At 41.7% G+C, this 26,201-nt stretch overlaps 1 protein-coding gene across 2 annotated transcripts in view; it reads right to left on the reverse strand.

The window, feature by feature from the left end:
- The window catches only part of G3BP2 (G3BP stress granule assembly factor 2), an 86,746-nt gene that overhangs the window by 59,049 nt on the left and 1,496 nt on the right, over window positions 1–26,201 (reverse strand). The gene's annotated exons all lie outside the window — the stretch shown is intronic.

The raw sequence follows: 26,201 nt of genomic DNA on the forward strand, positions 1-26,201 counted from the left end.
TAAGTAGGATAATATTTTGTAAACAAAGTTGAAAAGCAAGCAATGAACTAGGGGGAAATAATGCAAGATGCTGCACTGTCAGGGTTTATACCCTTAAGGGAGAAAGACTTCTTACAAATGAATGATAAAGACTAACAGCTAATAGAAAAAAAATGTCAGGAATGGGTAACTCACAAAAGAAGAAATACAAAAAGCTAATAATCATATGAAAACATATTCAATTTCACTAATGATGGGAGACAGAATAATGGCCCCCTGAAGGATGTCTGAGTCCTAATCCACAGACATGTGAATATGTTATTTTACATGGCAAAAAAGGGATTCACCAGATGTGATTGATTAAGGATCTGGGGATGGTGAGGCAGTCCAGAATTATCTGGGTGGGCCCCAAGTATCCCAAGGGTCCCATAGAGAGGGAAGCAAGAAGGCCTCTGTCAGAGAGGAAGGACAAAGGAAGCAGAGTCGGGACGGAGCTTCAGCAACACTATGTGGCAGGTTTTGAAGATGGAGCAAGGGACCCATGAGCCAAGAAGAGCAAGTAGCTTCTAGAAACTGGCACAGGGAAAAAAACTGATTCTCCCCTGGAGCCTCTGGAAGGAAGCAGTCCTGCTGACACCTTGACATCAGCCCAGTTCCAGTGCTGGAAGAAAACACAACGCTGGCTGGTCTCACTTTAAATTCCAGCCCACTGACTTCCAGTGGGCCCTTAGGGACCCTACCACCACAGCCACTGCAATCATGCAACATTTCCTATCAATTTACTCTCCTTAGAGACTATATCACAGCTTCTCTGTCATCTTCAAGGTGCCAGCTTCCCCCACCTCCCCCCAATACATGCTCTTTGGTGGTGCTGTCTGCTAGCGAGACTTAATTCCACAACAGTCAAGAGTGACCAAGTCAAACTCTCCCAGCTGCCAGCATCTGCACCCACCCACTCTTCTGTTCCACCTGCTGCTTTGCCTACACTGCGCTCCCACCTAAGGCCAATCCTCCGTTCTCACGTACTCAAGAGCATCGCTCCTGCAGTTCTCCAGCCATCACCAGTCTTTCTCTCCACTGGATCATTCCCATCAGCACATGCTGCTCAGTAGATTCACTTGTGTCTGACTCTTTTCAACCCCACGGACCATAGCCCGCCAGGCTCCTCTGTCTGTGGGATTTTCCCAGCAAGAATTCTCGAGTGGGTTCCCATGCCCTCCTTCAAAAATCTTCCTGACCCAGGGATCACACCCGCGTTTCCTGCGTCTCCTGGATTGCAGGGTGAGCCCCCAGGGAAGCCCCAATGAACGGACTTTAAAGCAATAACAAACTGTCCTACCACATTTCCCTCTAGCTACCATTCCATTTCTCTGTTTCTCCTTAGAGTAAAATTCCTCAAAAAAGAGTTTTCTATACTTGCTGTCTCTAATTCCTCTTCTTCTCTTTTTGAGCCCATTCCCGTTGGTGCCATTCTCAGCACAGAGCTGCATGGCAGGAATCATTTCCATTTACAGAAGAGAGAACTTGTTCAAAACCACACATCAGTTCACAGCTGACTCTGAAGGCTGGGCTGTTCCTATCCACTGCTTCAGCTTGGCCCTCCTACTGTCCTTTCTTACTTTCTCCTACAAATTGGACCACTCAGCCAGTCTCCTGTAACACTAGGCCTATGTGCATGTCTTATAAAGTGTTTATTAGATTTGATTCTAATTAGTTTATGAGCCACAGCATACTATATTGATCTTGAAACTATTATATTTCAGATTTTATCTGCCTGTTCTCCTGTAGCTCTTGCTTTTAGGGAAGATCTCATGATCCCCCATATCACCCATTCATTTAGTTTACTCATTATTTTCATCTTCAGTAATACGTACTCAACACAAAAAGTAGAAAATGGGAAGCAAGACTACATCAGCCATAATTATACCACTGAATACAAATAATGTTAGCACTTTTATTTCCTTCCGTTTAAATATGTATGCTTTTTCTAGTTATAAGCATAGCAAATATGGAAAAGTAAATCTGTATTATCCATTAAGATATGCAAAGAAATCAACATAAATAAAAACAGGAGTACTTAAGGACATGAATGGATGTTTTAAACATATGAATGTTTAATTCAGCATGAAAAAAATAAATATCCATCAATAAAAGGTTAACATAAGTTGTTTCCTCTTCTTTAAAGTCAAAATACTAGTACTTTATGAGATTGTTATAAGAACTAAATCAAAAATATTCAGAAAGCATATAATATGTTAAACACAACTGATCAGAAAGCATATTATTTGTATAACAGCTTATCTCCTCAACTCTATATTTTCTAATTAGCCCTTTCCAGCTCAGGTCGAACTTCTTTAACTTGGTATCACTATTCTAGAAAGCCTCATTACTCTTTGGATTTCTAGGTTCCAAAGAGATGAGATCATTCTGCCAACCCAACCGATAAAGGATATTTCTTCTTCTGTGTCCTACTTCCCAAAAAGATAAGGTCTGCTACATTATTTTGTAGGTATTAGATCTTTTCTCCAGCTTTAGCCATAATTTACCAATTCTAACCTTTCAAGAGTTGACCGCTCAGCCTGCACTTTTCCCTTTCTCTTTTGGTGGCTGGCTTTTGCCTTTCTTGGCCTATGCTTTTCCCTTTCTCTTTTGGTGGCTTCTTCCTCACAGTTTTCATTCACTTCTTCTCCCTTGGGGTAGCAAGTTCTGGTCTTTTTAATCCTGTATTTCGTTTCCATGTCCATCTTTGGCATATCAGAAATCAAGCTAAAATAAAACTCCCAGCAAGTAGGAAAATGCTTGTACAATAAATATTTCTTGAATGACCAAGATTATTTTTTGCTATCATAAAAAGCAAAAAGGGTGCTGAAAATATACTATTAGAGTTTATTAATTCCACACGTAATACCAGGGAAAGATTAACTAGAATTAGACTAATCATTTTAAACCATTTGGTTTGAATCAAATTGTTTTCTTACTCCTCTTAATTTGCTAAAAGGAATCATGTTGAGTAAACAATATTTTATGCTTGGAACAACAGTGTCATCTGGATCCGGTAAATAATATCCTGGTCACTATGTTTGTTTTTATTTGTTTTATATTCTAGTCACTTGTTTGAAGGTTTCTGGGCTCAAATACAAATACTGATATAACTTGGGAGAAGAATTTCATCCAATTATCTTCTACCCACTGAAATATTCTAGAGTAAAAAAGAAAGGTCCAGAATATGTCACTGTAGCATAACACTTATTTTGAGCAGAAGGGATTTGAGTTCTTGAAATCTCTTATATGTGTAAGAGCAGAGCCTCCCCAAAGAACTCAAAGAAACTGTCAGAAGTCAACCAAAGAACATTCTTATCACCAGAGATCATGAGAAGTCACCACACCACACCTACACAGACATTGTCACAAAAACTACCGTATTTCCCACGTTACCTGTCTCCTGCCAAACCTGTATGCAGGTCAAAAAGCTGGACATGGAACAACTGACTGGTTCAAAATTGGGAAAGGAGTACAACAATGCTGTATATTGTCACCCTGCTTATTTCACTTCTATGCAGAGTACGGCATTCAAAATGCTGGGCTGGATGAAGCACAAGCTGGAATCAAGACTGCCAGGAGAAATATGAACAACTTCAGATAAGGAGATGATACCATTTTAATGGCAGAAAGTGAAGAGGAATTAAAGAGCTTTTTGATGAGGGTGAAGAGAAGAGTGGAAAAGCTGGCTTAAAATTCAACATTCAGAAAACTAAGATCATGGCATCCGATCTCATGACTTCCTGGCAAATAGAAGGGAAAATGGAGAAGGAAATGGCAACCCATTCCAGTGTTCTTGCCTGGAGAATCCCAGGGACAGGGGAGCCTGGCGGGTTGCCCTCTATGGGGTTGCACAGTCGGACACAACAGAAGCAACTTAGCAGCAGCAGAAGCAGCGCAGCAGAAAGGGAAAAAGTGGAATTTATTTTCTTAGGCTCCAAAATCACTGCTGACAGTGACTGCAGCCATGAAATTCAAAGATGCTTCCTCTTTAGAAGGAAAGCTATGACAAACCTAGACAACATACTAAAAAACAGAGGCATCACTTTGCTGACAAAGGTCCGTATAGTCAAAGCTATGGTCTTTCCACTAGTCATGTATGGCTATAAGAGTTGGACCATAAAGAAGGCTGAGCGCCCGAGAACTGCTTTCTAACTGTGGTGTTGGAGAAGATTCTTGAGTGTCCCTTGGACTACACCAGTCAATCCTAAAGGAACTCAGTCCTGAATATTCATTGGAAGGACTGATGCTGAAGCTCAAGCTGCATCCAATACTTTGGCCACCTGATGCAAAGAGCCCTCTCACTGGAAAAGACCTTGATGCTGGGTAAGAGTGAAGGCAAAAGGAGAAGGGGGCAGCAGAGGATGAGATGGTTAGATGGCATCACCGACTCAATGGACATGAATGTGAGCAAACTCTGGGACACAGTGGAGGACAGAGGAGCCTGGAATGCTACAATCCATGGGGTCGCAAAGAGTTGGACACCACTGCCAACTCCTGTGATACTTCTCAGGGCCCATTTACCTTTCCAAAAACTCATCTGTTTTCCAGTATAGGCCCTTTCTCCCTCTCCCTTCTCTTAAGAAGTCTCTTGTTTTCCTGCAAATGCCCTTCTGCCCCTCCCGAAAGGAGGAAACTCCATTAAGATGGTATATAATCCCCAAATCCTAACTTCCCCCAGAGTCACAGTCTCTGTGAACTCCTATACACACATTAATAAAAACAAATAGTTGAATTTAGTTTTTTTCCTTAACTGTCCTTTGTCAGTTGAATTCAAAGGTCCCCAACAACTGAACCTAAGAATATAGAGCAATTCTTTCTCCTTGACAACCTGATAATCCAATATTTCACTGCAAATACTCAATTGTAAATCTCTAATAGGCCCTGCTATAAGTATAAGCATTATTTATGGATATATCAGCAGACGTATGGGCTTCTCTGGTGGCTCAGATGGGAACCAATCCACCTGCGATGCGGGAGACCTGGGTTGGGAAGATCCCCTGGCGATGGGCATGGCAACCCACTCCAGTATTTGTGCTTGGAGAATCCCATGGACGGAGGAACCTGGCGGGCTACAGTCCATAGGGTCGTAAAGAGTTGGATACAACTGAGTACCTAAGCACAGCACAGCACAGCAGAAGCATATTTGGAAGCTACAAGCAAGGTGATTACTGCCTTGGACATCCCTGCCCACCAGGCCCATGCTGGAGTTTGGAAATGAGATTGGCATGAGAAACACCAGAGATGTGTCAATGGCCCAGAAGAGACTTCTAGATGCTTCCGTGAGGTAAATCTGGACCTAACCGGACTGAAGATGTAAACAGGAGTCAGTGAGAAGGGCAGCTGGTCAACATTGAAAGGATAAAAGAAAGGGACCCAGGGCCCAGTCTGGGGGCGATTCCTGCAGCTCAGGGCTAGCCCCACTCCACCGCTATGGTGCTGCCTCCATAGCACAGAGAGCAGTCTCCTAACTGCCTCTGCTGAAGGACTGTCCTTAAAATCACTCACAAGCTTCTGTTCCAACGGAGCAGGCACTTAACAAGTAAATGCTTACAGAGGAAGGAAGGAAGAAGGCTCCCGCAAGCAAGCTTCTGAGTGTAATCTGGCTTCCTTGTAACTTCCTGTGGGAAGAAAAAGTGCTGACAAGTAGTCTCTTCCTCCCGACAGTTACTACATCTTCTTACACATTAACAAACGAACAGACTTCAGGCTGGTGCAAGGTTCAGTTAGCAGAAGCCAGTTTCTCTGGGTTTCAAGCAATTTATGGACCAGTCGTGAAGACTAGACACTCAGAGATCTGACACAGAATGAGGGAGCAGTCCCTAGTCCACAAAACTCCACCTATCCATCCTCCCATCCAGGACACTTACCAATTATGCAACTTCCACTGTAGCCTCTCCCCCTGGCCATCCTTTCATTCAACAGCTATTTACTGTCTACAAGAGTCTTCCCTGATAGCTTAGTTGGTTAACAATCTGCCTGAAATGCAGGAGACCCCGGTTCGATTCCTGGGTCGGGAAGATCCGCTGGAGAAGGGATAGGCTACCCACTCCAGTATTCTTGGGCTTCCCTTGTGGCTCCGCTGGTAAAGAATCTACCCACAGTTCGGGAGACCTGGGTTTGATCCCTGGGTTGGGAAGATCCCCTGAAGAAGAAAATGGCTACTCACTCCAGTATTCTGGCCTGGAGAGTTCCATGGGCTCACAAAGAGTCGGACACAACTGAGCAACTTTCACACACGAGTCAAACACTAATCTGGATGAAGGCCTGTGAAACAGACAAAGCTGGGTTCTTGGCCTTCTGTAGACCGACGTCTGCTGAACTATACAACAGGGAAGTTTAACAGAGCCAGATAAAATCTGTGAGAGAGGCAGATTCTGGGGGGTGGGGCACTGGAACAGAAAGAGAATAGGCAACTTTGTGGATGGGAAGTGGCCTAGGTAGAGGGTAAGCAGAGGCAAATTCCTAAAAGGAAGAACAGTTAGGAACTGAAAGTTATTTACTGAAGCTGGAGATTAGGAAGTTGGGGTAATGAGAGGCCAAATTTGAAGCATCAAGGACTTTTATAAATCAAACATTTTAAATTTAATTTGAAGGCAGCGGGGAAGTACTGACTTATGTTAGCCAAGAGAGAAACCAGAAGTGCTTTCCTTCTTAAAAATATCACACAGGCTCCAGTAAGAACATAGGAAGGAGCAGGAGAAAGACAGAAGGCAAGGTGTGCCTTTAATATCTTAGGCAGCTGGCCTAAGATCTTACGTTGCATTCATAATTCCTTCCCCACTTTCACTATTCATTTGACTCATAAAATGTTTTCAAGGTCATTTCATTTTTTTTTATTATGAGGTGGATTAGAAGATCTATTTGAACCTAAATATAATTTCATTTTATGGCAATGTCTCTTGTCTATCACAGAGGAAATGCTTCTCTTGATAAATATACTTTGGTTCTTAGGCTAAATGCTCTCTGTAATTTTTCTAAGAATTTTTATTTTTTATTTATTTATTTTTAATCTCTAGCCCTGCCCTGAGATTTCCTAAACTCAGTGCCCAATTTAGGGAGGATATGCCCAGAAGGGATAATCCCCATGGAGGGGAGGGTACATTTAACTGCCTGAGGTCCCCACCTGTAGTTCCTCAAAGATGCAAATTGCCCACCGGAGGAAACAGAACACCCACACCAGCCTGAGCTGCACCTTCAGGCTACCTAGGAGGTAAAAGCCCACCAAGAGAAAATAAGATCTGTTTTATTCTCAAAAGCAAAAGCACAGAGGCAGAGCCTGAAGGAGGCTCTAGTTTACCATTTCAATGGAAGTCAAGATTATGGACTAGAGCCAAATTAAGTCACTTTTGTAATTTCTTATAGATTTTTCTAGGCTTGTTTCCAGTCAGTTCCCCAGCAGGGATTAGCTGTAAAGCTTATTTAGAAAACAAAAGGCTTGTGCTGAGCAGGACTGCCTGAGCACTTCCCACCCACACTAGACCTGGGGAGAGGGGTCTCCCAAGAAAGAGTGAAAGTGGGGGCAGCCTGGCCAGGAAAGAAGGCGGCGGGGCAGTGTGGGGGGCGGCGGCGTGTGGAGCAGGTCCCTAAGGAAGCTGGGAATGTTTTTCTACAGTCACCTATGACAGTTCACATCTGAGCACTGGCAGTGTCCTTTAGAGCTGGAAGAGGGTGAATAAGGACCTGTAATATAGCAGAGAACTATATTCAACAACTTGTAATAATCTATAATGAAAAGAATCTGAAAAAGAATATATATATATAACTGAATCATTTTGCTGTACATCTGAAACACAACATTGTAGATTAACTATACTTCAATAATAATAATAATAATAACATAAAGGGCTTCTCTGGTGACTCAATGGTTAAAGAATATGCCTGCCAATGTAAGAGACACAGGTTCAATTCCTAGTTCAGGAAGATTTCACATGCCTTCAGTTCAGTTCAGTTGCTCAGTCGTGTCCAACTCTTTGGGACCCCATGGACTGCAGCATGCCAGGCTTCCCTGGCCATCACCAACTCCCGGAGCTTGCTCAAACTCATATCCATTAAGTTGGTGATGCCATCCAACCATCTCACCCTCTGTCGTGCCCTTCTCCTTCTGCCTTTAATCCTTCCCAGCATCAGGGTCTTTTCCAATGAGTCAGTTCTCCTCATCAGGTGGCAAAGAATTTAAGTTTCAGTGTTAGCATCAGTCCTTCTGATAAATATTCAGGACTGATTTCCTTTAGGATTGACTGGTTTGGTCTCCTTGCAGTCCAAGGGACTCTCAAGAGTCTCCTCCAACACCACAGTTCAAAAGCATCAATTCTTAGGTGCTCAGCTTTCTTTATAGTTCAGCTCTTACATCCATACACGACTACTGGAAAAACCATAGCTTTGACTAGACAGACCTTCATTGGCAAAGTCATGTCTCTGCTTTTGAATATGCTGTCTAGGTTGGTCATAGCTTTTCTTCCAAGGAGCAGGCATCTTTTAATTTCATGGCTGCAGTCACCATCTGCAGTGATTCTGGAGCCCCCAAAAATAGTCTCTCACTGTTCCCATTGTTTCCCCATCTATTTGCCATGAACTGATGGGACCAGATGCCATGATCTTAGTTTTCTAAGATTATGCCTTGGAGCAACTAAGTCCCTGAGCCACAACTACTGAGCCCAATTGTTGCAACTACTGAAGCCTGGGCATCCTAGGGCCCATGCTCTGCACCAGGGGAAGCCGCTGCAATAAGAAGCCGGTGCACGGCAACTATGAGCAGCCCCCGCTTGCCACAGTTAGAGAAAGCCCGCACAGCAGCAAAGATCCAGCACAGCCAAAACTAAATAAATAAAATTATTAAAAAGAAATAAAAGTGTTGGTAGAGGGTAAACGAGCTGTGGGCAAGGACTATGAAGGAGGAATGAGTGTAAGGGCTTCTCAGTACCTAGACCATTGGATATCAGAAAGCCTTACTAGCCTTGAAACCAGTGGATTATTGTAAGAACAGCTATAACTTATTGAGCACAGGAAGAGTGCTTAGCATAATGAGTGCTTGCTATATGCCGGGTCCTGTTTAAGATTCTTCACATATGCACGTGTACATATTGATATATAACATAATACACACATCTTACTCATTTAATCCTCAAGTAGTCATATCAGGTTGGCTCTATTATTCTATTTTATAGTTGAGGAAATAGTCTCAGAGAGGGTATATACATAGCAAGATAACATTCACAGGTGAGTCCTTTGGAAACTCTACTAAGATTCTACTAACTCTTAGACTTCAGCTAGTCTAATACACCTGAATATTGAGGCAGTATTGAATATTTTTGCATAGTGTCATAGACTCTGTAGCCCCAGTGCATTTGAATCCCAAGCTGTGCTTCTTTCTGGCTGTGTGACTTTGGCCAAAAAACCACAAAGTGGCATGATAACAGTAGGTACGCTACTAACCATCTAAGAGTAGTTATGAGGATTGTTTTAGCTAATACCTGCAAAGTCCTTAGAACAATGCCTGGAACACAGTACATGTACAATAAAAGTTAGCCACTACTAAGGGCCCACGTTAAATCACAAATAGCAAATCAGAGTGCAAAGGACTATCCTGATAGCAGCAAGAACTGAAAGCTAACAACCTTAATAACAAAAGGGGAATGTAAAAGCATAAATAACCAACTATAAACACAGAAACATGTTTGATAGGAGAAGAGCATAATAAAAAAATATGTGGGCATGACACATGGCCCTTCAGTCCTGCACATTCATAACCAGGTGAGGGAGAAGGAATGAACTTGAGATAATATCTATAAAATTTCAAATAATCATCAAATTGATGAAGGAGGATACCATTCACATTTCTTCTATTGTTTAGCTTTATTAAAATCCTGAAGAAAAAGTAAAAGTGTCAGTTACTCAGTCATTTCCAACTCTGTAACCCCATGGACCGTAGCCCACCAGGCTTCTCTGTCCATGGAATTCTTCAGGCAAGAATACTGGAGTGGGTTGCCATTCCCTTCTGCAGGCAACTTCCACGCCCAGGGATCAAACTCAGCTCTTCTGCATTGCAGATAGATTCTTTACCTACCATCTGAGCCATCTATTGGATAGCTTTATTAGAATCCTAGGATTTAATGTATCAACGCAGAAAGAGGTTGATTGACCTTAGTCTTGCCAAATGTAAATTTTATAATATTAAAATAAATTTGTATCATTCAAATTTTATAACATTTATTCAGAGCAAAATTGGATTTAATAAAAGTAGAATCTATTATTCAATTTTAAAGATTGAATCTTGAGAATAAAGATGTAAACATAATCCCATCCCAATGGAATGAATTAGCTAATTTGAATTTCTTAGTTGTTATTCTTAATATCTGCTTTTTGGCCAATTTATATAGATATTTATTTCATAGTAAATTCAAATGCATATGCAACAAACAGACCCTCTATGATAGACTACGTGGGGTGGGAATTTACAAAATGAGTTGGGACAGTGCTGAGTGCTGGAGTGGCTACTCCCTGCTAGGGACAGGTGTTGTCTGAAAGGAAGCAGCCTCAATGCCAAACCAGGCACCATGAGGGTGGTTCTAAGGAAGACTGGCAGGCCTCTCTCTTGCCATGTCTCTGACTCTGATAAGGGACCTTGCATTTTGTTCTGCCAGACCCCAAGCACCAAGTCTGGTAAATAATTCTTCAGTGCTCAACAGTTCAAGAGCTGGAAGACAAGATCAATACACTCTCCTCATAAACCAGATTATAAAGACTGGTATCACTCTCACTCTGGGTGTTTATTTTCCTGTGGTTAGCTCCTAGCAGATAGAACTCAGCTTGAGTCAGGCTCAGCTGTAGATCTGATTCATAGCCATCGATGGGTCCACAGCCACGGAGGGGAAACGGTGCCTCCTAGAGGCCACCATGTTGGTGGCAGAAGTAATTTGTGAGAGACCTACAGAGGTACTCTTGCTTGGAAAATCCCATGGGATTTGAGAAGTGATGAGATCATAGTGCCCTCAAACTGGAGGCCTAAGAAACCTCCCTTGTCACTTCTGCCTTGTGAGGACACAGCAAAAAGACCAAAGTTTATGAACCAGGAAGTGGATCCTCACCAGACATGAAATCTGCTAGTGCCTTGGTCTTGGGCTCTAGTCTTCAGAACTGGGAGAAATAAATTTCTCCAGTCTATGGTATTCTATTACAGTGGCTCAAATGGAGTAAGACCCTTGGGTAATAACAAACCAGCTCTAATGATGCTTGGCTTCAATTTTATTAGAGGACATAAGATAAAGTTGGTTACTTCAGTGTAACGTGGGAAAAAAGCTTACTGAACATACCACCACATACCAGGTACTAAGCACTAAACTATTATTGAACATTAATGATAATTTATAACTTATATAAAAGCCAAAGCGTAGGCTGTTTGGACTATTTCTTAAGTTGGTAGATGACTCAATATGAGAAACCAAGAGAGCAGCCTCTTCTTGCCTACATAAGTTCTGACAAGATCACAGCTTTGTTTCAGACTGGAAACTGGGAAACACTGTTACAGGGTGGACCTCTGTAACCCACTGATGAGAGTTCCCCTTCTCACAAAGTATCTACTTCTCCAAAGAGGGAAAGCTTACTTAGGGGAAGTAGCCTGGTTAAGCTATGGCAGTGGTCAGGAGCAGTCAGTGACACGCCCAGGGAGAGATGTGGAAAACCAGGAAAGGGCGCAACCTCTGCCTTCTGAAAAATCTCAGCTCAAATCCCAGTAGTTGAGGTCTGTGACCTCTGCAAGTTACTTAACCTCTCTCCTTCAACAGTTGGTTTCCTTTTGCATAAACGAGATGAAAGTAAGCAGGTTGAGACTTTTAGGAGACAATATATGTAAATGGCTTAGCACAAGAACTTGCTGGTAGTAACTCCTAGAACTATTGGAGTGGGTAGCCTATCCCTTCTCCAGGGGATCTTCCTGACCCAGGAATTGAACTGGGGTCTTCTGCATTGCAGGCAGATTCTTTACCAAATGAGCTATCAGGGAAGCCCAGTAACTGCTGTTGTTAGGAACTAATACCAACTCCCACTACACTCAGGTAAAACCTAACAGCCTAAAGGGTCTTCACAACAGGATGCAGCAAATTGTCTGTCTTCCCACCCTCCACCCCCTCCCACTACACTGTAAGCCAAGATAAAAGAGAACGTAGGCAATGATAATGAGGGAGTTGAGTTGTGAGGTTACACTGAATATGGGCTGGGGTCCAGGCAATGGCCAAAGCCGCTTGCAAGCTTGGCAGCCGATAGGCAGTGAGTCTGCAGAGAAAGCAGGAGAATGGAACAGACTCACTGAAAAAAGCACAGACGAGACTGTGAGACTACAAAGCCTGACACAGATAGAAACACATACATCTCCACCACACACACACTACCTGCCTGTCACTCTTCGGTTCTCATGAGGCCAGCCTGGACTTTCTAAAGATTTCTTTGAAGATTCCCCTCTATCCTTAACAAGAAACCGTTCTTGAGCTGAGTTCCTTTGCAAGATTCAGGATGGACTCCAGACTCTCAGGGAACTTCTTCACAACCTTAAGTGATACAATCTCAATATAACAGGAATAGAAGCACCATCATGGCTGAGGAGAAAAGTGAACCAGAGAGAGGATGGAGGATTTGGAGACAGAGATGTACGTATGAATCTCAGTATCTACGTGGTTTAAATCTTGTAATTTTCAGAGACCCAGAGGTCTCTGACAGTTAATGAACTGTCATTTAAAAATACTGAGGCAAAAAGGAATGCATTTGAGTCAGTTCTAATAACGTGGATGAACCTAGAGTCTATTATACAGAGTGAAGTAAGTCAGAAAAAGAAAGATAAATATTGTATACTAACGCATATATATGGAATCCAGAAAGATGGTACCAATTAATCCATTTGCAGGGCAGCAATGGAGAAACAGACATAGAGAACAGATTTATGGACACGGGGGAGAGGGGAGCAGAGGGTGAGATACATGGAGAGAGTAACATGGAAACTGACCTCACCAGATGTAAAATAGATAGCCAGTGGGAAATTGCTGTATGACTCAGGGAACTCAAACAGGGGCTCTGTATCAACCTAGAGAGGTGAGATGGGGAGGGAGGTCCAAGAGGGAGGGGACATACGTATACCTATGGCTGATTCATGCTGATGTTTGACAGAAAATGACAATATTCTGTAAAGCAATTATCCTTCAATTAAAAAAATAAATAAAATTTTAAAAAATGTTGAGGAAGAGGCAGGCTACTGAATGAGTAGAGGACCTCCATTTTACCCCAGTGGGACTGTTACTGATTCTTACACCTTTTCAGAAAAGGTATTCATTCACTCTTTTATTCATATCTTAAGCATTTCATGAGAGAGATTACACATTCTAGGAGTATTTGACAATGTGAGGATTTAAGAAGGTCACAAGTATATACCTCAGAAATGTCCTGGTCCTAAGACACTCTTTAATTGGCTAGGGAGAGAAGGAGGAAGGGGGAGCTATCTAAACCTGGGAAGACTTCCGCGTCTTTCCCCAAGACAAACTCATATATGTTAAGAATTAAATTTATTCCTGGAATTCTACCATTGTTCTCTACCACCATTCTCTTTTTATCCCCGCATTGTCCTTTTTTCCTCTGTCTTGCCCTTCTGAAATTGCCCCTTGATACAGGACCCTCCTCCTGCTTACTCTGAAACCCACTTAGGTCTCCCCTTCTCAGATAGTACCTAGTGGTCCTCTCTTCAATTAAAGTGTTCATTCTTACAAAGCATGGCTTTCATTTAGCTCCTGAGGTATACGACAGAATTAATTCATACTAACCTACGAAGGGCAGTTAAGCATGATGATGATGTACTTTTTCCACCGATATTTGCGTTTTAAAAGATGTTTGTGGATCCAAAAGGCTAAGTCCTTCATGGCGTACTTTTATGCATTATAAACAACTGTTGGGAAGATATTTTTTCATCCAAGGGTCTTTCCTGGACCTTTTAAATCACACTGTCTACCCCCACTAGAACATGTTTCACAAAGATGAACATTTTTATCTGTTTTAATCATTGCTGAATCTCCGATGCCTACAGCAGGACATGGCATACTCATTGCTCAATTAATGTTTGTGGAATGAATGCCAGGATTTAAATCTAAGTCAGTCTGACTTCAAACTGTAATGTTCTTTCTACTGTATGAAGCTCTCTTTCTTATAATTAATCTCTTCACCTGCATGCTAAGGTGCTTCAGATATGTCTGACTTGTTGTGACCTCATGGACCCCACTAGGCTCTTCTGTCCATGGGATTCTCCAGGCAAGAATACTGGAGTGGGCTGCCATTTCCTTCTTCAATCTCTTCACCTACCTTACAGTAAAAGAGAAAAGAAGTAAAGAAAGAATGGAAGAGAGGGAGGAAAAGAGATGGTACCAAGATGCATAAAATGAAATAGGCTCAGGCATCAGCTGCAAATTGCCACCCCTTGGGTCTCTCCTCCAAAGCAAACTAACTGTTGTCTGGAGCTCCTGATGTTTCCTTCTGAAAATGTTTCTACTTAATATCTTTTCTAACCCTGCTATTATTTGTGATTATTTGGGGGGGGGGGAGAATGCATGTTTGTTTAAAGAAAAATGTATCCAGTAGAAATTATGAAGCAGTTGAAAGAAAAACACATGACCCATATCCTTCCATCAAAATACAAACACTCTGAATTCACATCCTACATTTCTTTCTAGGTTTCTTCCTATGCATACATTTAAAATATTTACTCAATTTTATTTGCTTATTTTATCTTTTATTTTTTGGCCATGTCATACAGCTTGTAGGATCAGCTTACTAAGTCACTGCTAAGTCACTTCAGTTGTGTCCAACTCTGTGCGACCCCAGAGACGGCAGCCCACCAGGCTCCTGTGTCCCTGAGATTCTCCAGGCAAGAACACTGGAGTGGGTTGCCATTTCCTTCTCCAATGCATGAAAATGAAAAGTGAAAGTGAAGTTGCTCAGTCTTATCCGACTCTTAGCGACCCCATGGACTGCAGCCTACCAGGCTCCGTCCATGGGATTTTCCAGGCAAGAGTATTGGAGTGGGGTGCCATTGCCTTCTCTGGCAGGATCAGCTTGCTGGATCTTAATTCCCTGACCAGGGATCGAACCTGTGCCCCATGAAGTGGAAATGTAGAATGCCAACCACTGGGCCACAAGGGAATTCCCCATATATTTTAAACTTAGCTGTTAATTTCCCTGGTAGCTCGGATGGTAAAGAATCGGCCTATAACAAGGGAGACCCAAGTTTGATCCCTGGGTTGGGAAGATCTCCTGGAGAAGGAAATGGTAACACACTCCAGTATTCTTACCTGAAGAATGCCATGGACAGAGGAGCCTGGTGGGCTAGAGTCCAAGCAGTCACAAAAAGTTGGACACAACTTAGCGACTAACACTCTTAGTTTTCATATACAATTTTGTGTATCCTGATTTATCATTTTTCTACCATCATATTTTATTTCTGTCATGTACTGATATTATTCTCCTCCATGACGTTCAGTGTAAAATTTTAAGTTAAATGAACTGAGGTTTTCTACTGCCAGTTGGTATTAAAATTTCATGTTCTTTCATACTGATTCTGTGACAAGGGAATTTTAAAATTCCAATTCTTATTGTTGGCAGGAGACAAAAGAGTTTTACAATTCTCTCTTTCTGTTAAATATTTTAAAAACTACAAAGAATCAATAAAACATGTGGTTGTATTTATTTATAATGCTGAGCAAACACACTTATTCTCTAACCATTTTTCCCTCCCAAGTTTTTCCAGATTATGATTCCTGGAAGAATAAATAGCCATTGCCCCAAAAGAGAACAATTGCCTGGGACTACACAAAAAGGAACATGCCCAAATATAAAGAAATTAAGTCCGGTTTTTATTTATTTAACATACACATAATGTTATTTTCATCTAGTGAATAGAACCATTCCATAGGAATTGTATAGATTAATATAGAGTTTTGTATATTAAAACACTATAGAGGTAGTTTTAGTCATATAGCTGAGAAGATTTAAGAGACTGCTGCTGCTGCTAAGTCACTTCAGTCATGTCCAACTCTGTGCGACCCCATAGACAGCAGCCCACCAGGCTCCCCTGTCCCTGGGATTCTCCAGGCAAGAACACTGGAGTGGGTTGCCATTTCCTTCTCCAATGCATGAAAGTGAAAAGTGAAAGTGAAGTCACTCAGTCATGTCTGACTCTGAGCGACCCCATGGACTGCAGCCTACCAAGCTCCTCCATCCATGGGATTTAAGAGACTACAGAATGTTTAAAACCAGCAAAAGGAAACTATAGTGTAGGAACTAGACTAGGGTTTGTAGACCTGTTCTGTTATTTACTAGCTATGTGACCATAAGTGATCAAAAAAACAAACAAATTTCTGTTCCCATAGGTTGGGGAGGAATATTTTAAAGTATCAACCATGTTATAGGTTCCTTGGTAGATGTTTTACAAAGACCATTTAATTTAATCCTTATGACTCTGTGCTTCTAATGCCGGGGGCTCTGGTTTGATCTCTGGCCAGGGAACTAAGAACTAAGATTCCACATGCCCCTCGGTGCTGCCAAAATTTAAAAACAAAAAAGAAAAGTTAATTCTTATAAATGATGCTATTGGGTTGGCAAGTTGTAGTAAGCTTTTATTCTCCCCTCTTTACTAAGAGAACCCCAATTTTCCTGGGGAAACAAATATGCTTATACCAAAAAAAAAATAACATAAGAATGCATTTCCCAGGCTCTCTTGGGATCCAATTAAGGTTGGATGCAGTTCTTAAGGGGCTTCCCTGGTGGCGCTAGAACCCATCTGCCAATTCAGGAGAAGCAAGACATATGTTTAATCCCTGGCTTGGGAAGATCCCCTGGAGAAGGGCACTGCAACCCACTCCAGTATTCTTGCCTGGGAAATTCTATGGACAGAGAGGCCTAGTGGGCTACAGTCCATAGTGTTGCAAAGAGTCGGACATGACTGAACCAACTTCGCACGCACAAGGACTTGGTTCTTAGCAAAATAGGTAGAGGCTGAAAGATGGAGCTTCCAGGAAAGGCTTTATGCAAACAGCAGACTGTGTGTGCTCAGTCGTGTCCGACTCATTTCCTCCTCCAGGGGATCTTCCCAACCCAGAGATCAAACCCATATCTCCAGCATCTCCTGCACTGACAGGAGGATTCTTTACCATTAGTGCCACCTGGGAAGCCCCTAAACAACAGACTGGCAACTACTATTGATTCAGGTAACAATTATCAGTGGATCCTAAAAGAGAAGGGTGAAAGTTTGAGGAGAAACAGAATATCTAGCAATATTAAAGCACATTTCTCAAATGATATACATTAATATCAAAGGGAAAATCGTTAAATGTACAGTAGAGAGGCAGACAACACCTTAAACAAAGGATCAAAATAATAGTGGGTCAAGTATATGTTATATATCTCCTGAGATGATGCACTGTGAGAAGAAGAGCATGTCCGGGACACTCCTAGCAAAGGTGCCAAAGATGCACCATCTGAACTTAATTGGGAAGATCCAACAAACTCCAGTTGAGCAGCGTGCTGCAAAGTAACTGATCTAACCTGTATTCTTCCAAATATCAAATCACAAAAGACAAAAACAGAGAACCATTCCAGATTAAAGGTGACTATAGACAGATAACATCTAAATGCAATGTGTAATCCTGGTTTGGATATCGGGCCAGAAAGGAAAATAATTGGGACTCTTGGCAAAATTTGAATAAGGTCTGTAGATTAGATAACTGCATTGATATCAGTGTTAATTTCCTGGAGTTGATCACTGCACTGTGTTATTTAAGAAAACTTTTTTTAGGAATTGGGTACTAAAATAAAGGGACATCATGCTTAAAAATTCTTTCCCAGATGGTTTAGGGGGAAATGCATAATTTAGAGAGAAAAAAATGATAAAGTAATTGTGATAAAAATGTTAGCATTCAAGGAATCTGGGTGAAAATATTTAGGAATTCTTTGTATAACTTTTGCAACCTTTTCTCAATTCTAAAATTAATTCAGAATAAAAATTACATGAGTAAAAAAGTAGAGGATAGACAGATAACTTGTCCATAGATAACTTTTGATCTTGACCTTTCTCCTTCTTTCTTCCCAGATAAGGATACAACCACAACCAGCTTTTAACAAAAAAGACAACACTTCAAGCCAAGCATGGCTTAGCAGAAAGGTACCAGCTTAGATCCCAGACAATTTGTTTTAAGGCATTCTTTGTTTTTCTTTTGCAATGCAGTAGGTAATCAAAACCAAGACAGCAAAGTTAAGTCTAATTTGCCCAAGACTATACCATTCCAAAGAGGTAGGACCCAATTCTGTCTAGGTTTGCAAACAAAACATTCCTTTCTACTCTATACCATGCTGAAGCCCAGGCCTCACTCTGTGAAAATACAAATAAGAATTTCAGCACTCCAGAAGGAACGTATAGTGGGAAAGAAGCTATAGCAGGGCCTGGCAGAGAGGACAGACACTCAAATGTTTGCTGAATCAGTAGCTCAGGAAACCAAGCACATCTGTTTTCAGTATTCTGCTATACTGAGCTATTTTTAAGTACTGAAGAAAAAAAAAAAAACACTGTATTTATGTGGGTGTAATACTCTAGCTGCAGATATTAGTCAGCAGTTTCATTCAGTTTCTTGGATCTCTTTCTCTACTCTCTCCCCTTTCTTTTCCGTGACTGTTCTCTCCTTCACAGAAGCCCCAGTAACCCCCTCTAAGCCCCTTCCTTATCACTCAGCTCTTGCAATTCCATCTCCCACCCCACCCCACCCCCGAAAAGGGAGGGGCTGAGTATGAATTAGAGGAGAAAGTTCTACAAATAAAGGGGCTCATTCTGCCAGGGAGGTCAGGAGTTAACCCACAAGGACCATCTTTCCTAAATTTGGCAAGGAAAAATAAAAAACAAGGAGCCCGAGTCTCTGGCCAGAGCCGAGTAGCTACCTACAGACCAAGATTCCAAAAGCCCCAAACAGAAAAGTGAAAGGTACAGAAAGGTGCTGAATTCAGGCCTAACCAGCCCATCAGGCATGCAAGATATAGCAGAACGTAGAACCACTCATTCTGTTAAAATGAAATGGGTTAAATTTGTAGTTTCATCGATATGTTTTCAATGGTTATGAATTTTGGTTTTAAAAAAACAAAGATCTTGGTATTTACTATACCATGAAAGAAGGACCCAAATACAAGTATAGTCATTTTGCTTCCCAGGTGCCAGTAGTGTAAAGAACCCACCTGCCAATGCAGGAGATATAAGAGACTGCAGTTCGATCCTTGAGTTGAGAAGATCCCCCATGGAGGAGGGCAACCCACTCCAGTATTCTTGCCTGGAGAATCCCATGGACAGAGAAGCCTGGCGGGCTATAGTCCATGAGGTCACAAAGAGTTGGACACAGCTGAAGCTACCTAGTATGCACACACATAGAAACTTGAACCACATCTAGACAGCAGCACCTGCACAAGAAGACTGGTTGCTATTTAGGACTCACCATGCATATACCTGGGAGAGAGGGAGCAGTTTAAGGACTTGGGTCTGGGTCATCTTGGGTCTCACCAACTATGGCCCTGCCCTGGAAAGGCCATGTGTGTACTGGGGTATTAGAGGTAGGGAGAGGGTTCATGCATGCATGCATGTTAAGTTGACTCTTTTTGACCCTATGAACTTCAGCCCACCAGGCCCCTCTACCCATGGGATTCTCCAAGAAGAATACTGGAGTGGGTTGCCATGCCCTCCTCCAGCAGATCTTCCCAACCCAGGGACTGAACCCACATCTCTTACATCTCCTGCATTGGCAGGTGGGTTCTTTACCACTAGCGCCTCCTGGAAAGCCCAAGGAGAAGGTAGTGGGAGAATAAGCTGGAGCTCTTCTATTTCTTTATATTACCTATGACTAGTGTGGTATTTGAGATCCTGGGCAAGACAGCATCAGGCAAGACAGTGGAGCCAGAGAGAAGGTTTCTGTCCCTCGGCCTCTCTATGCTCATAATCTTCTATCTTCTATTCCTTTGCACGTAGACTCTTGAGCTGCTGGCAGACAATTACATCCACAGCCAACTCCCTCTTCTTTCCTCAAACTGTATGTCAGTTCTGGACCCTCCATCTAGTATCTGCAGCTTATTGAGCTTACCCCAATTATTCATGTAGTATGTTGGTTGCTTATAGTCAAAATCATTAAGGAACTGGAACTGGGGAGAGAGGAGTCCTTGGAGATCTGGGCTGGCTTTGAAATGCTCTGGTCCAAATCAGTTACCACCCTGCTGGCCCTGGAGGCCCAATCTACTTTGACAGAGTCCCCTGCTCTTGTACTCACCTGACCACAGGCTCAGGCAGATGAGACAGTCAGCTGCAACTGCCTGGTCATGGATTGCTAATTAACATGGCAATGACTTCATGAGAAGTTACCTTAAACTTCCAGGAAGTCTTAGCATCACCCAGTAATTCGAACTTCAAAAGACTCAGTTTAGCTGTGGAATGGGGCAGCAAAATCTTCAACCCTATTCTGGCTTTTTAGGACTTGCCTGTTTAGCTAGCTGCAGGGAGTTGGGGAACACAGTGGGTGTGGAGAGATGACAGTCAAATTCTCTACAGGAGATAAGAGTGCCTGGGCCTGGAGCTGATAAATTTATCCCTCAATAAACACTCTTATAGGACTTCCCTGGTGATCCAGCGGTTAAGAATCCCCCTGCCAAGGCAAGGGACGTGGGTTTGATCCCTGGTCCAGGAAGATCCCACATGCTGTGGAGCAACTAGGCCTGCGTGACACAACTACCCAGCTCACATACTTAAAGCCCGAGAGCCACAACTACTGAGCCTGCATTCTAGAGCCTGTGCTCCAAAACAAGAGAAGCCACTGCAATGAGAAGCCCACACACCACAACTAAAGTAGCTCTCCATTGCAGCAATGAAGACGAAGCACAGCCAGAAATACATTAATTAACTTAAAATTTTCAGTCTTACAAAAAGTCCTTTGGAACTGAAAATGGGATTTCCTAATTTAAGTGTTTTATTAAATAAGCACTTCTCTTATATTTTCCAAAGAATGGAAACACACCTGGACTGTACTCTTGTAAAAAGTGGGTATAGCTATAGCTTTGCTTGCAGATATAAATACAAAGCAATGTAAAATTACTTTTATTAAGTAATGCAACATGATCTTTTGAACATTTTGTAGAGCAACAGTACTTATGCTAGCTAGTGCTAGTGGCACTGCAGGAAAAAAAAAAAAAAACTGGCAAGCAGTCAAGTCCATCAGGGATGTAGCAAGCATCTATTGTTTTTCCTATCCTGATAAATTTTCTGCTGGCACAGTAGTCCAGCTTCCCTTTGAAGAAAGTCCCTATTTCCCTGTTCTTATGCCATATGCCCATTGCTTATTTTAGAGGTGGGCATGTAAACCAAGGCTAGTCAGAGCATCTCACACACTGCACTATAGGAACTTGCCCAATACAAAGGTACATGCCCCACCGAGGTCCACTGAGTAATAAGGACTTTTGCTGGAATTCGAAGGAGAGAGGTAAGGAGTCTTCCTCTATAAACTCGGTCCTTGGAGGTTACAGGACTGCAGGAACTGACAGCAAACTTGCCCTTGCACAGAGTCAGAAAAAGAAATCAACAGAAAGAGCAGAGTCCAGATAAAATAATTAAAGTCCAGGTCCTCGAGAGATTATCTGGATGTTCCCCAGAGCAAGCCATGTCTGAAGTAACGGACTTTTCTGTAATATGAGCCAACAGTTTGAAGTGAGTACTGTTATAGGGTAATATCTTCAAATGTTCAGTTGTTAAGAAATTGATGATACGCACCAAAGATACCTAGGTCTCCATTCTGACCTTTATTGAGTATTTACTGTTTCATGCACTAAAGTACTAAGCACATTAAAGCTATTATGTAATAAAATTCTAACAACAACCACATGAGGAGGATATTATTATCCTTCTCAAAACAGGTAGAGCAGGAATTTGCATCCTGGACTCTAGAGCACGTGAAACTACTTGACTATTCAGGTCCTTGCCTTGGTCACGTTTCACATCTCTTAAGAGAGGTGGCTATCCAACGTTTTAGCCTCTTTTCTTCCAAATGACACAGGAAGTATAAGTAAATGAAATCCATCAAATGGAGCAGGATGGGGCCCCAGAACCCTCTGTCTTGCACCCCTCTCTTCCAAGGAATTCCTAGGGCTTCAAAAAGTATTTTAAAAGCATTGCACAGAACACAATAAGAAAGGATAAAGACTACTTCTTGTATGGAACAATTTCCAAGAATTATTAAACAGGAAAATGTAAGGTGCAGAACAGTTTATACAATGTGCTACATTGATTTGTGTTATTAAAAAAGAGTACATATACATATATGTGTATCTGGAAGGATAAACAAGAATTGTTTATATTTGCCTGGGTGGCCAAGGAATTGTAGGGAAACTTTTTGCTAAGTACACTTTTGTCACTTATATTTTAACCACGTGAATGTATTACCTGTCTTAAAGAAGGAAGAGGAGACCACCATGATGACAATAATTGCATTAGTGTAATGAATTTCAAGCCAAAGTGAGCTTGCCACTGGGAGGTTGAAATGGTTCTCCCAATGGGTTGCTATCTGATCCCCAAAATTTAACTCCTTTCTTTGACATTTATCTTTACATATGACTAAGTGTTAATTACTAAATTGACTGCTGAAAGCAAAGAAAATATTCAGAAACTTAATTTAGTTAATCAAATTTTCGGAGGAAAATTTTCTCAGACTCTGTTGAGGAAGTGTGCATGCCATGCAACACAGCACTGCAGGATTTCTGCTTCCATGCACACAAGCTGAACTGGGAATTTCCTCATTTGAGGAGTTCATTCATCCCTTAAAGAGCTACTAAGTGCTGACCATGTGTCATATACTGTGCTTAAGCACTGAAGACAGAACCTGAAAGTGTTAGTCGCTCAGTCGTGTCTTGACTCTTCGTGACCCCATGGGTGTACCCTGCCGGGTTCCTCTGTCCCTGGAATTCTCCAGGCAAGAATACTGGAGTGGGTTGCCATTCCCTTCTCCAGGGGATCTTCTCAACCCTGGGGTCAAACCCGGGTCTCTTACATTGCAGGCAGATTCCTTACCATCTGAGCCACCAGGGAGAGCTACTGAAGGAAGAGCAATTTACAAAAGGGCGCATTTAAAATCCCTACCTTTATGGGTTTACATTCAGGTGACAGTGGAGAAATATACTATAAACAAAATAAAGATGTAAAATAAATACTATAATCCATTAATCCTATGATGAACATTTCTTCACATTTTATGAAACCTAAAATTGGGATGCATTTTTTGATAGGTGGCATCTTACAGTCAAAGCTATGGTTTTTTCCCCAATAGTCAGGTATGGATGTGAGAGTTGGTCCATAAAGAAGGTTGAGCACCAAAGAACTGATGCTTTTGAACTGTGGTGCTGGAGAAGATTCTTGAGAGTCCCTTGGACTGCAAGGAGATCAAACCAGTCAATCCTAAAGGAAATCAACCCTGAATAATCACTGGAAGGACTATAGCTGAAGCTGAAGCTCCTGATGTGAAGAGCTGACTCATTGGAAAAGACCCTGATGCTGGGAAAGATTGAACGCAAAGTAGGAGGAGGTGGGATGAGATGGTTAGATAGCATCACTGACTCTATAGACATGAATTTGGGCAAACTCTGGGAGACAGTGGAGGACAGAGGAGCTTGGCATGCCATAGACCATGAGGTCAAAAAGAATTGGACATGGCTTAGCAAATGAATAACAATAACAATCTTTTTTTTTCTTTCTCTGAGGTACACTTGATGGCATCTTAGATCTGATGAAATATGGAAAAATTATATATATATATATATATATATATATGGAAGAATAAAGTAAGACTGATAAGGACTACAGAGGACCATAAGAAGAGCAGAGGAAGAAGGAGTATGGGGAGATGGCAACTTACAACAGTCAGGAGAGACCCAAGTAACATTTACGTGTACGTCCATGCACAGTTGTGTCTGACTCTATGCGACCCCATAGACTTAGTCTGCCCCCCTCCTCTGTCCAGGGAATTCTCCAGGCAAGAATAATGGAGGGGTTGCCATTCCCTTCTCCAGGGGATCTTCCCTACCCAGGGATCGAACCCAGGTCTCCTGCATTACAGGTAGATTCTTTACCATCTGAGCCACCAGCGAAGCCCAAGTAACATCTGAGCAGACTTAAATAAGGTGAAGGGAGTAAGGCATTTCTCTGTGTAGGTAGAGGAGCAGGCATCCAAAACATAGCAAAGACAAGCACAAAGGCCATGAGAGGAAATCAAGTCTCAGAAACCTAAGGAAGCCAGTGTTGCTGGAGTGGAGGGAATAAAGCAGGAAGTGAGTGAGGTCAGGGAGACAACAGAGAGGCCAGATTACACAGGGACTTGTAGACCACCTCTCTACTTAGAGCAGGATCATTGTCTTGAGTCTAGAGAGGTCAGACAGGGTAGTACATAAGAGCACAGGCTTTGGAGTCAGATCACCAATTTATGTTCCAGCTCTGCCACTTTCTACCTATATGACATCAGGCAAGTTACTCTCTGTCCCTGTTTTGTCACGGGAAAAATGGGGCTAATAAGATTATTCAGTTCATAAGGTTGTTGGGAGAATTAAGTAATTTATTTCTTGTAAAGTCCTTTGAATAGTCTGGCAAAGAAAGAGCAAAAGTGTATTTGATACTGTTATTATTGGTTGGTTCTGAATGTCAATTACTGCTTCATCATTATCAAATTATTTTGCTGTGTGTTGTTTGGTTAATGAATAAAATTTAATGCAAAATTTTATCAACAATATTTTTGAACCCTGACTTTTCCAGTAACTAGTCTTTAAAAACCTGTATGTGACTGATACATTTTAGACACAAATTATCACCTCCACTCATCCTCCAAAGCAGGTAAGGACAAAACTCTACTGCATTACCACCACCCTCAACCAATCTTGTGCAATGATATTTCATTGTTATTGTTGAGTTTGCTATAGAAAATAAAAAAGGATGAGGAAAGTGGACCACTGAAGAGAGCCACTGAGCTAGGGGATTGGAAGCAAGCAAATCTAAAAATGAATTTCAAATCAGAGTTTTGTTAGTTGTTCTGTTCTCAGAAAAATCACTTTTATTTACCCAAGTTAACATTTTGAAAACTAAAAGTCACTCAGTCATGTCTGACTCTTTGCAACACCACGGACTATACAGTCCATGGAATTCTACATGCCAGAGCACTGGAGTGGGTAGTTTTTCCCTTCTCCAGGGGATTTTTCCAATCCAGGGATCAAACCCAGGTCTTCTGCATTGCAGGCAGATTTTTTACCAGTTGAGCCATGAATTATATGTATTTTAATGATTCGCATTCTTCCTTGAATTTATAAAAGTGAGAAGTACAACGGCATAAGTCGGGCAGTCACAATTTTTTCATGTTTTCCTTTATTTAAGAAATGGTTTTTGAGCGTCTGCTATATTCACGGAAATTTAAAACAAAGCAGGGCATTTTGGAAAGATTGGTGCCTTAAAATGATTCTGCTAAAATGTGAAGGCACTGCTTTTTATTACCAAATAATACATGTAATAGACATTCATGAGCCCCACTCCATCTCAGAGCTTTACCCCTAGAGGTGAGGAGAGGCTCAGGGAGGGGTGACACTTAAGGACTAGATGAAGTTCTTTGCAGATATTACTTGGTAATAAAAATGCTGAGCATTTATTGGTTACTTTTTTTAGGCTGCAAGGAAATGACCTGGTGGAAAATGTCTAAAGCAAACTGTCAAGTGTCCAGTTTTAAAACAGAGGACAATGCTTAGTGTACAGTATTTTTGGCAGTATGATCCCCACTGTTCTCCAACTTACAGAAGCTTAAAACCCTGGCACTAGCAAAGGAAACTGCACCATAGCCTTTGTGATATGTGTTATCTGCAAACCCACCTTACAGATGAAAAAAAGGAACTTCCTCCTCATCATTATATTCATATACCCTTTAATGCTTTCTTCATGTGTCTAACAATATCACCTTTTATGTGACAATGCTAAGCCACAAAGATATAAAAATGAATAACACATTCTGCCATTAACAGTCTGGCTCAATAGGCATTTATTGAGAGCTTCCCATGTATCAACAACTGCAAAGGAATAGCATATACACATGTATCTAGATTTCAGGGAGAGCTTTCTGAAG

The sequence above is a fragment of the Oryx dammah genome, unplaced genomic scaffold, assembly GCF_014754425.2.
Source record: "Oryx dammah isolate SB20612 unplaced genomic scaffold, SCBI_Odam_1.1 HiC_scaffold_3, whole genome shotgun sequence".
Classification (NCBI taxonomy): domain Eukaryota; kingdom Metazoa; phylum Chordata; class Mammalia; order Artiodactyla; family Bovidae; genus Oryx; species Oryx dammah.